Genomic DNA, 8,543 nt, shown 5'->3' with positions numbered 1-8,543 from the left:
TATATTCCCAAGACTTAAAAACCTACTAACTACTCTCTGCAYAGTTGAGCCACTACTGTCCTGTACTCTTACATTTGCCATTTGCACCCAGCTGTATGGAGTTAGCATTACTTAATTTGAGGTCCAATAGTCTGTGCAGCTGTGCATGGTTAGAGAGTACTGGGTGATGGGGCCCTTTACTATTACAAGGCTGCTGGAGACAGCTGTCGGTGCTTCAGGTTTCAAAACTTCTTAAGGGCTCTAGAAAAGAGGTAGCCTTTGTAAAGGTGTAGGATTTAAGGTTTTATTAGAAACTCCAAATATTGCACTTTGTTTTTTGTATTTTATAATTATAGTTCTTGATTACAGACAAGTAAAGTTTCTAGTCTGGTATTTCAGATAGCTTTTAGAGTAAAACTTGGGTAGAGAGCTCTTGGGAGCAAGTGAGCTCTCTAGAAGAGTTCTTGTTATAGCATGTGCACTATGCCATAATCATAGTCTTTTTGTCATATCCTTTTTGAAAAAAGAAGAGAATATATTTTGCATGAAAAAGCTCCAATAGCTGTGGTGATACAGTGTCTGGGTGGATATCTGGACAGCTTCAATCGTAGCTTTCAGTTCAGAGCAGATCTCAGAAATAATTAAATATTCAAACAGTGAGGGAAATATGGAGGAGTTCCAAGTTAAAAGAACAACATAGGAAACTTATGTTTCAATTTATATTTTTCTAAGCTTTATTTCTATGCTTTATTTCAACTTATACTTTATATGCTTTAGAAATTCAAAAGAAAATTATCCTAGATCTTCTCAGGCTACCCAATAGGCTTAGATGTCTCAGATCTCGGTCCTAGGTCTAGGACCTAGGCATCTAGGTTGCTCAGCAATGATAAAATAATTCTGATCAGTATTTAAATCTTGGTGATTTGATAATTAATTTTCTGCTAGTAAAACTAGTAATTTAAACTTAAAACATTGAGAAAATATAGTGTTTCCTGAAATGTATATATTGTTTGGGGTTATTTTGTTGTATATATTGTACTGGTTGTTTTCCTGTGGTATTCAACTCTAAGAATCTAAGAGTCTAGTTTTTACATCCTACCTGAGTCTTACATTCAAATGAAATTTAAATTGTAACTTCTAAATTTATTTGTTCAACCCCTGTAGAGCACTAATTTGAATCAAGTTTTGCACTCTCATCCCACTGTTTAATGACAACAGACACTTCTTGTTTTCTGTAGACCTATGAACAACCCAGACACCTGCTTAAAAGAAGCAGGTTACGAGAGAATTCTAAGTCAGATCTGAAAGAGGTCAAGGAATTTGCAAAGATCAGTCCACAAAATATGAAAAGGGAAAAAAGTCAGATATAAAGATTAATTGGGTTTAGTATAAACTGTTATATATGGAATAAAGAATGCTAGGTTGGACAACTCCTTAGTAGTAGGAAAGATATCTTAGTGATTTTCTTGACATAATTAAATTGTCACAGTCACTTTTAAATTACCATGTCACTTTAAGAACTACACTTTCTGCTTATTATCTTCCCAGCTGAGAAGCAAAATGAAAATCCTGATTGTTCTCAGTCTTTATCACATTTATTAGAGTGTTTTGAAAATACTCTTTGTAGTAGCTACTGAAAGCTTGTCTCAGAAGAATCAGAACACCTTTCTAACTTATATGATTATGCTAAAAAATTTTTTAAAAAATAAAATATTGCAACTCAGAAATTGAAATACCTGTTTAAGTACCTCATTTCAGAAAAACAAATTCTTTTTTTTCTCCCATAAGTGCAGCCAATGAATAACTAGTCTCACTTTTTTTTTTTTTAAGCTCATATAACCCCCAAATGTACAAAACTGATCCTGACAGGAGCACAAACAGGAATTATGCTTCATACTTTTTGCAGTTCATCAATTTGTCATTTTTTTACCACAGTATATTAGCAGTTTATAGGATGTACCCTAAAACTCTTCTTCAACTCTGGAAAGAAGGGAAGTGACTTATAAATGTAATAATATACAACTGTTTAGATGTTTTTAGTTGATGTAAACACTGCAATATATCTATAGAATTCCCCCCCCTCCCCCCCTTTTTTTTTAAGTAGCTATGAGTATGTGTTCTTTCTGACAAGATTTAGGGATTGGACTTTGGAGTTTGCCACAAACTTGATTCAAATATTTGCCCTGGACTTACACAGTTACACAGTCTCTTGAAGCATGTCTAAGCGTGTGTCTTAGCTTTTGTTCTATGGTTTATACAAAAGCATTCAGTACATAAAGTGCCCTATAGTGTCCCCTCGTGGTGCTCGAGCCTGGAAAAAAATGCAGTCTGTGAGAACTGTGTCCATGTTGTGTATGAGTGACCTCTTGAGCCAAGCGAGTATGATTACAGCAAGGCCACAGGGCAGAATTTTATTCACTTTGAAAATCAGATGAATCAACTACACTTCTCTCTAATGATTGCAGATAGGTTAGCATGACTTGGTCAGGCTAAAGGCGAAAAGATCTTAACATAGTAATTTTCCCCCATCTGTTGCTGCTACCTTATTTTACAACTCAAAAATATCAGTAGTATTGCCTAACTATTACCTATGACATTATCTAACCCAGCCAGCACAAAACAACTGCTGTTAATTGCTTGCGTTGCTCTGAAGAACTTACTAGTTCCACCAATTCTGATAATGTACTGGCAGGCTGGAAAGTCTTGGGGAGGGGAAGGGGAAAAGAGGATCTTGTGGCTTCTGCAATTGTGTGCCTTTTTTTTATGCTACAGTTGCTCTTCTTGTCTGCTTCATGAAGCTCTGAAGTAGAAGAAACGACTGGAAGTCTTTTGCATACAGAACTACATCAGGATGGTAAGAAGAAAATTAAACATGGGTACTGTACACACTTTTTCATTTTTGTTCCTCTTCTTGAAATGGATGTTTCTATTATTTGGAGAACGTTTCCATTTATCAGTTTCCCTTGAGAGCATTCACATTCACTCTTCTTCCTTATAAAATCTCTCATGCCATATTCAGCTAAGTTTTATGATTTTTCATAGATTCTAAAAGATAAGTCTGCAGTAGATTCCTAATGCAATTCACTGTGATCTGTTGCTCCCAAGGCTCAGTAATACTAACTGCCTGATGGCTTAGCTCACTTTCCCCATTCCTTTTCTGTATTTTTGCTATTGTCCTACTTTCCTCAGAGACTGCACATTCTACAGGAATATTTATAGTATAGAAACTGATCTAGTGAAGTGCTTAAGCATGTAAGTAGTGCTTAAGCATGTAAGCAAATATGTGTTTAAGTCAAGAGATCAATGTTTGGCTTTTTAGCATACGCTCAAATGTCAAGTTCTAGATAGACCTTATATAATGGAGACATTTCATTCATGCATGAAAAGCAAAGACCATATATGGAACAAGAAATATCATCTCAACTAACATATGCAAGCATACACTATAGTAATAATTATTTCACTAAATGAAAATGCAATAACACACAAGCTCAAAACACAGCTTTGAAAATATAGTTCAAATAAATTTCAGACTGGCTACTGAAAGACATATAGTATGCAACGGCATAGTAGTTACAATGGAACAAAACCAAATACAATTGGTTTACTTTTTCGGCCAATATTAAAAAATACCAAAACAATGACATGGCTGTCATACTGCTTGAGCAGAGTCACGGTTTTGGTGATTATGCGCCCACCCCCTCTTCGGTTTGTGTGTATGTGTTGGGGGGTGGTAAGCTTCCTGACCTGTTTGCAAAGCTCCTGATGAAATTCCATTGTTTACAGTAATTTAGATGCAGGGCTCGTCTTGGTTTAAGAGCTCAGTTGACCTCAGTGTAGAGGAAATAAAAGCTTGGTGTCAACACTAAGCTGTTGGGATGCAACTTTTTCCACTTTGTAGACAAAACCAACTGAACACATGAGTTTCTATACATCATCTTTTGACCCTCTAAAAAATTCATCTGCTTGATATTTTGCTTGTCTGGGATGTATTTTCATGGCATATTCAGATAAAGATCTAATCTTTTCAAATTCACAGTTCTGTTTATTCTCTGTGTGCTTTTTAAAGGCTGGTCTCAAAGGATGAGTTCAATTACAGTATGTATGAAGACACTGTTTAGTGATGGACATGAATTCTCAGGCTTAAATACCAACAAGACTTGTACAAGGGCCCGTATCAGTAGCAATCATGACAACTTCATACAAACCAGAAATAATTTCAGAATGTTGAAAGATTTTACAGGAGAAGATATGAAGACATTAAAGCAGGACACGCATTATGGGAAAGTAACTGCCACATTCTTATCAGTAAATGTTGAAAATGTTTGAAAAATTACTTAGTCTTTAGACTAAAGAACTTTTTGTAAAAGTTCATAACAGGGAGCTACAGATTCTTTACTGTCCCAATAGCAATTTGTGGAGACAAATTTCTCTCAGGGATATCAAATATTCCCAATTGACTTCAAATAGAAAAAAAGTTGGTGGAATTGCTAAAACTAGAAGTATAATCTACCTCTGTGTATTTTAAGCAATCACACTAGCATTGAGGTTCAGATCTGTAAAGTAGCAAATACTGCCCATGAAATGCAGGTTAACCTTAACTCCTACTTAATTTAAAAGGAAAAGAAGGCAGTGGAAAATAATAGTTATTCAACCCTTGCTGGTACTGCAAATGTTGTTATAACTCTTGTCAACATTYGTTAAGAAAGAACTACAAACAAACAAAAAAAATAAAATTTAACAGTGTTTTCTAATCAAACAGAACCAAATGTACAGAAATTTAACTACAAAATATCAAAAGAAATTCTGAAATGGGAGCCTTTTCATGTCTTCTCAAAATCCCCTACACAAGAGGGCATCTGTGTAATGCAGGGCAGATCTAGACTTAGAAAGTGTTGTTACCTCATAGCATAGACCCCCAAATCCCATTGGTATGTGCTTGGGGAGATATTCTAATTAATTAGCAGCAAAACACAAATACCTTTACACCTGATGCATGCTCTTCAGGGGTAAACCATGAATTCTTTCCCTTAGATTGCTGACCTGCCAGTCACATAGAATACTGTTAGAGCCAGTTCTGTTTCTGCAGTATGGCCCCTAAAACAAGGAGGACATCACCTCCTAAGCAGAAACCAATGGAATGCTGTAGAGAACTGTGCAGGCCAGACCATGTTATCCCATTTGTTTTTTAACCACAGCTTGATCTGCAATTCTTACAAGACCAACTAGCAGACTGCTTCTCTACTGTGCCTCTAATGAGGTCCACTGTGCTATCTTTCCTAAGGTATCTTTGACAACCAAAGATGATGATATCCAGGATCTGTGGTATTTGCTAAAATGAATACACTCACCTGACATAAGGATCTGGGTTGCCAGCAACTCTGCACTCCAACAATACTTTGGATCCTTCGGCAACTTCCTGGCTGCGGAGCTTCTGAGTGAATCGAGGTGCTGAAGACTGGTTCTTGTCTATGTTGATGAAAGGTTGACAGAGGACCATTTCACTTTGCTGAGTGATATTTTTCTTTTCAGAAAAGCATTGCTCTCCATTGAGATGAGCTCCAGGTAATTTTGCCTCAGGTTCAGTCTCCCGAGGGGGCACGTCAAAATCCTGATTCACTAAGGTACTTATCATAGTTGGTTGTTTCTTCTTAGGAGACAGGTATCCGCTGTCAGGAGAAGAGGAGTCTCCATCAGGACTTCGACCTCTTGCCTTTGCTGCTTCTCTAAATATAGATGACAGTTCCTCAATGAATGTGGCAGCTTTGTCACACAGCTTGTGCCTAAAAGGCAGTTCTCCATGGGCTGCTGATTTGGATTTTGGGCTTGTTTTGGGCACRCTTGGACCACATCTCTGTGAATTTTTCAGGCTTCGAATAAAGCTGGGACTGGCAGTTAGCAAAGGTGAGGTGCTTGCTTGCTTCCTGGAGATAGTTACGAAACCAGTTGCTTTCTGAGGTGAGGTGGGCAGCTCCGTCCTATTCTCTGGGAGAATATTAGCTGGAGCAGATGAAGTCAGACTGCTTGTTTGAGGCCTCCGCAAAGCATCTTGCTTCTGCAGTTTGGTCTCCCTGAAAGAAGCATTTTCTGAAGGGCTAGAAAGAGAGGTGTTGAAATAATGAGTGATTTCTGGTGCTGCATTCTGATCTTCCTTCACAGAATTGGCAATGGCTTTCCAGGCTATGTCAAGGCTCTTATATATCTCCTCCTGGGTGAGGAAGGCAGAGAGTTCATTTGAAAATTCCCCATCCTGTATGTCAGATAGGGAATCATGGAAAAAGTCATGTGAGGAAGAAGCTTCTGATATATTTTCAGGATATCCCTCATTGGTGCCTCTCTCTGCACAGTAAGCCTCCTTCAGCACTAAAGAAAGAGGCAATGCCTGTCCACAGCTTCTGTCTTGCATGCTGGAAGACACAAATACAATTCCTTAAACTTGTCAATAAAAAAAAAGGCCTTTTATATCTTGTATCCTATGAACTGGACACAAAACAGGCAGATGAGCAGAGGCCTAGTAGTGTATGGAAAACCTATCATGAACCTTGGTTTCCTTTCATGAACCTTAGAACTGGCCAGAACTGCAAGTTACCTAGACGGAAATGGGGACTTTTTTCATGCATCATGCAGACATATAAAGATACCCTTTCTCTGTACGCAGGTTAGCACAAGCTCAGTTCTGTTTTACTGATCTGAGTAATGTATCACATCACTGCTATTATATCTTGCTTTTTCTGTGTTGTAGGCTTATAATGATTTTGGAAATATATTTACATTTCTCTCTTCATTATTGCTTTCCAGATTGCTGGACACCATAAATTTCAAGAAGAAAACAGTATGCTATTTGACATCATTATGAGAATCAACATATTTATAAGTGCCAAATACGTTCAAATATAAATTCCCAAATTATTCTTCCTGATAACTGTTGGCAACGTAACTCTCAATATTTTACTTTCAGTATTAGTATTGTAAACTTTTTTTTTGCTAGATACGATTTAGTAACATTCCTCCAAACACTGATGAATAGCGTACCAAACTACTATGTGTTGTTCCAAGTGTACAATAACATTAAAGGAATAGCCTTCATGATATATGTATCATTCTGTACCACATGAATGTGCAATGCATGTTTTTTCTCTTAATATTTTCAAGTACTGCTTCAGTGATAGATGGCTTGACACTCACGAGATGTACTCGGATGTATTTTACATGGGTTTGTGCTAGCTCCAATTACCTTGAGTCACTTCACTAGGGCTTCCGCAGCATGTAGCCATTAACTGACTGTTAGATTATTTGAATTCTTGGCCTAGTAGATGCATTTCTTGATATCTTTGCATGCCTTGTCAGCAGATTACAACTCATCACAGAGAAGAGAAAATAAAGTATTAGGAAATGAAAATGCTCTGGGATATCAAATGTTTTCATAGAATACATTGTTAGCTTTAGTCTTTGCTGTGATTATATCTTCCTTTCCTTTTATCAGTGCTGTCAGAGCAACAAATCTAACAACCCTGCCAATCTGTTGTCAACAAAATCCAAAAAAGTATATACAGTAGAACTGATTACCACATAGCAGCCTTAGAAAATGAATCTGAGAAGCCAAGCAAACAGTTGGTCTACAGACTCAGCTGTTAGGGCATAAACTGGATGAACGCCAGGAAATGATGGGTTAAACTTACAGAGTTTCTGTCTCCAAAATGTTAGTTATTTTTCAAAACTCTGTACTTAAATAAACAAAGGTGATAATTTATTATTGAGATAATCCTGTTATAAAAAAGTGCTCCAACTAATCTTTTTATTCAAATCTCATTCATTTAAGTTCCTAGCTTGCTCACATCTCAAAGTGATATATCCCATATTCAGATAAACTTTTGTGATTTCTGCCCTGTGCTGTTCTGTTGTTTCAGTAGGTTGTGGGCTGAAGAAGAAGGTGATGTATTACCATCCATTACAACAAGATGATTAAAATGAATACATTATGAATTAACACTTTCCTAATACTAAGTTTTATGATGTTTTGTTGCTTGATAGAGGAGAAAAAAAAAAAAAAAAGAAAGAAAAAAGGATAACGGCTGTTGTAATCTTTAAGATGTTGTAATCTTAAAAGTCCAGTGTCTTTCTTTAGGCAAACCAATCTATAGCCAAGTACTTAGATAAAGTAAATGAGTTTATATATGCACTGGTTATTGGTCATTTCTAGTGCTGATTAACTCTCTCAGTCTGGTGCCTAAAAGTTGAATGTATGTCCAGATTGAGCTATCTGAACGGAAGATATTTTAGCAGAGAAAAATCACTATTCTGTTAGAGTAACTTGTAATCACAGTGAAGTGGAGGTAAAATATTGCTAACTCTATCAAGCATATAAGAACATAATGAGAAATATCTAATGCTATTTCTGGCTTCTCTGCCTTAGAGTGCAGCATATTTATAACAAGTTTCATCATCATTACTCACTAGGTAATGTGCAAAGCCATATACTATATCATTTAAAGGCACAAACATAAAATACATTACTGCATGCAAATGAGTGCTTAGTTTTACTTCAGTGTTGTTATATATAAATT

At 36.6% G+C, this 8,543-nt stretch overlaps 1 long non-coding RNA gene across 1 annotated transcript; it reads left to right on the top strand.

Annotated features, from left to right (window-relative positions):
• Positions 1–226: 226 nt before the first annotated feature.
• Positions 227–7,303, top strand: LOC112955356. The gene is made up of 6 exons (XR_003250867.1): positions 227–251; positions 2,752–2,833; positions 5,264–5,427; positions 5,512–5,544; positions 5,635–5,883; positions 6,778–7,303. It is a non-coding gene; the product is annotated as an uncharacterized LOC112955356 (long non-coding RNA).
• The last annotated feature ends 1,240 nt before the right edge of the window (positions 7,304–8,543 follow it).

Source organism: Nothoprocta perdicaria, unplaced genomic scaffold (assembly GCF_003342845.1).
Source record: "Nothoprocta perdicaria isolate Ctin4 unplaced genomic scaffold, notPer1 scaffold_56, whole genome shotgun sequence".
Taxonomy (NCBI): Eukaryota; Metazoa; Chordata; class Aves; order Tinamiformes; family Tinamidae; genus Nothoprocta; species Nothoprocta perdicaria.
Note: the sequence above shows the minus strand (reverse complement) of the source record. Positions and strands in the feature narration are given on the sequence as shown.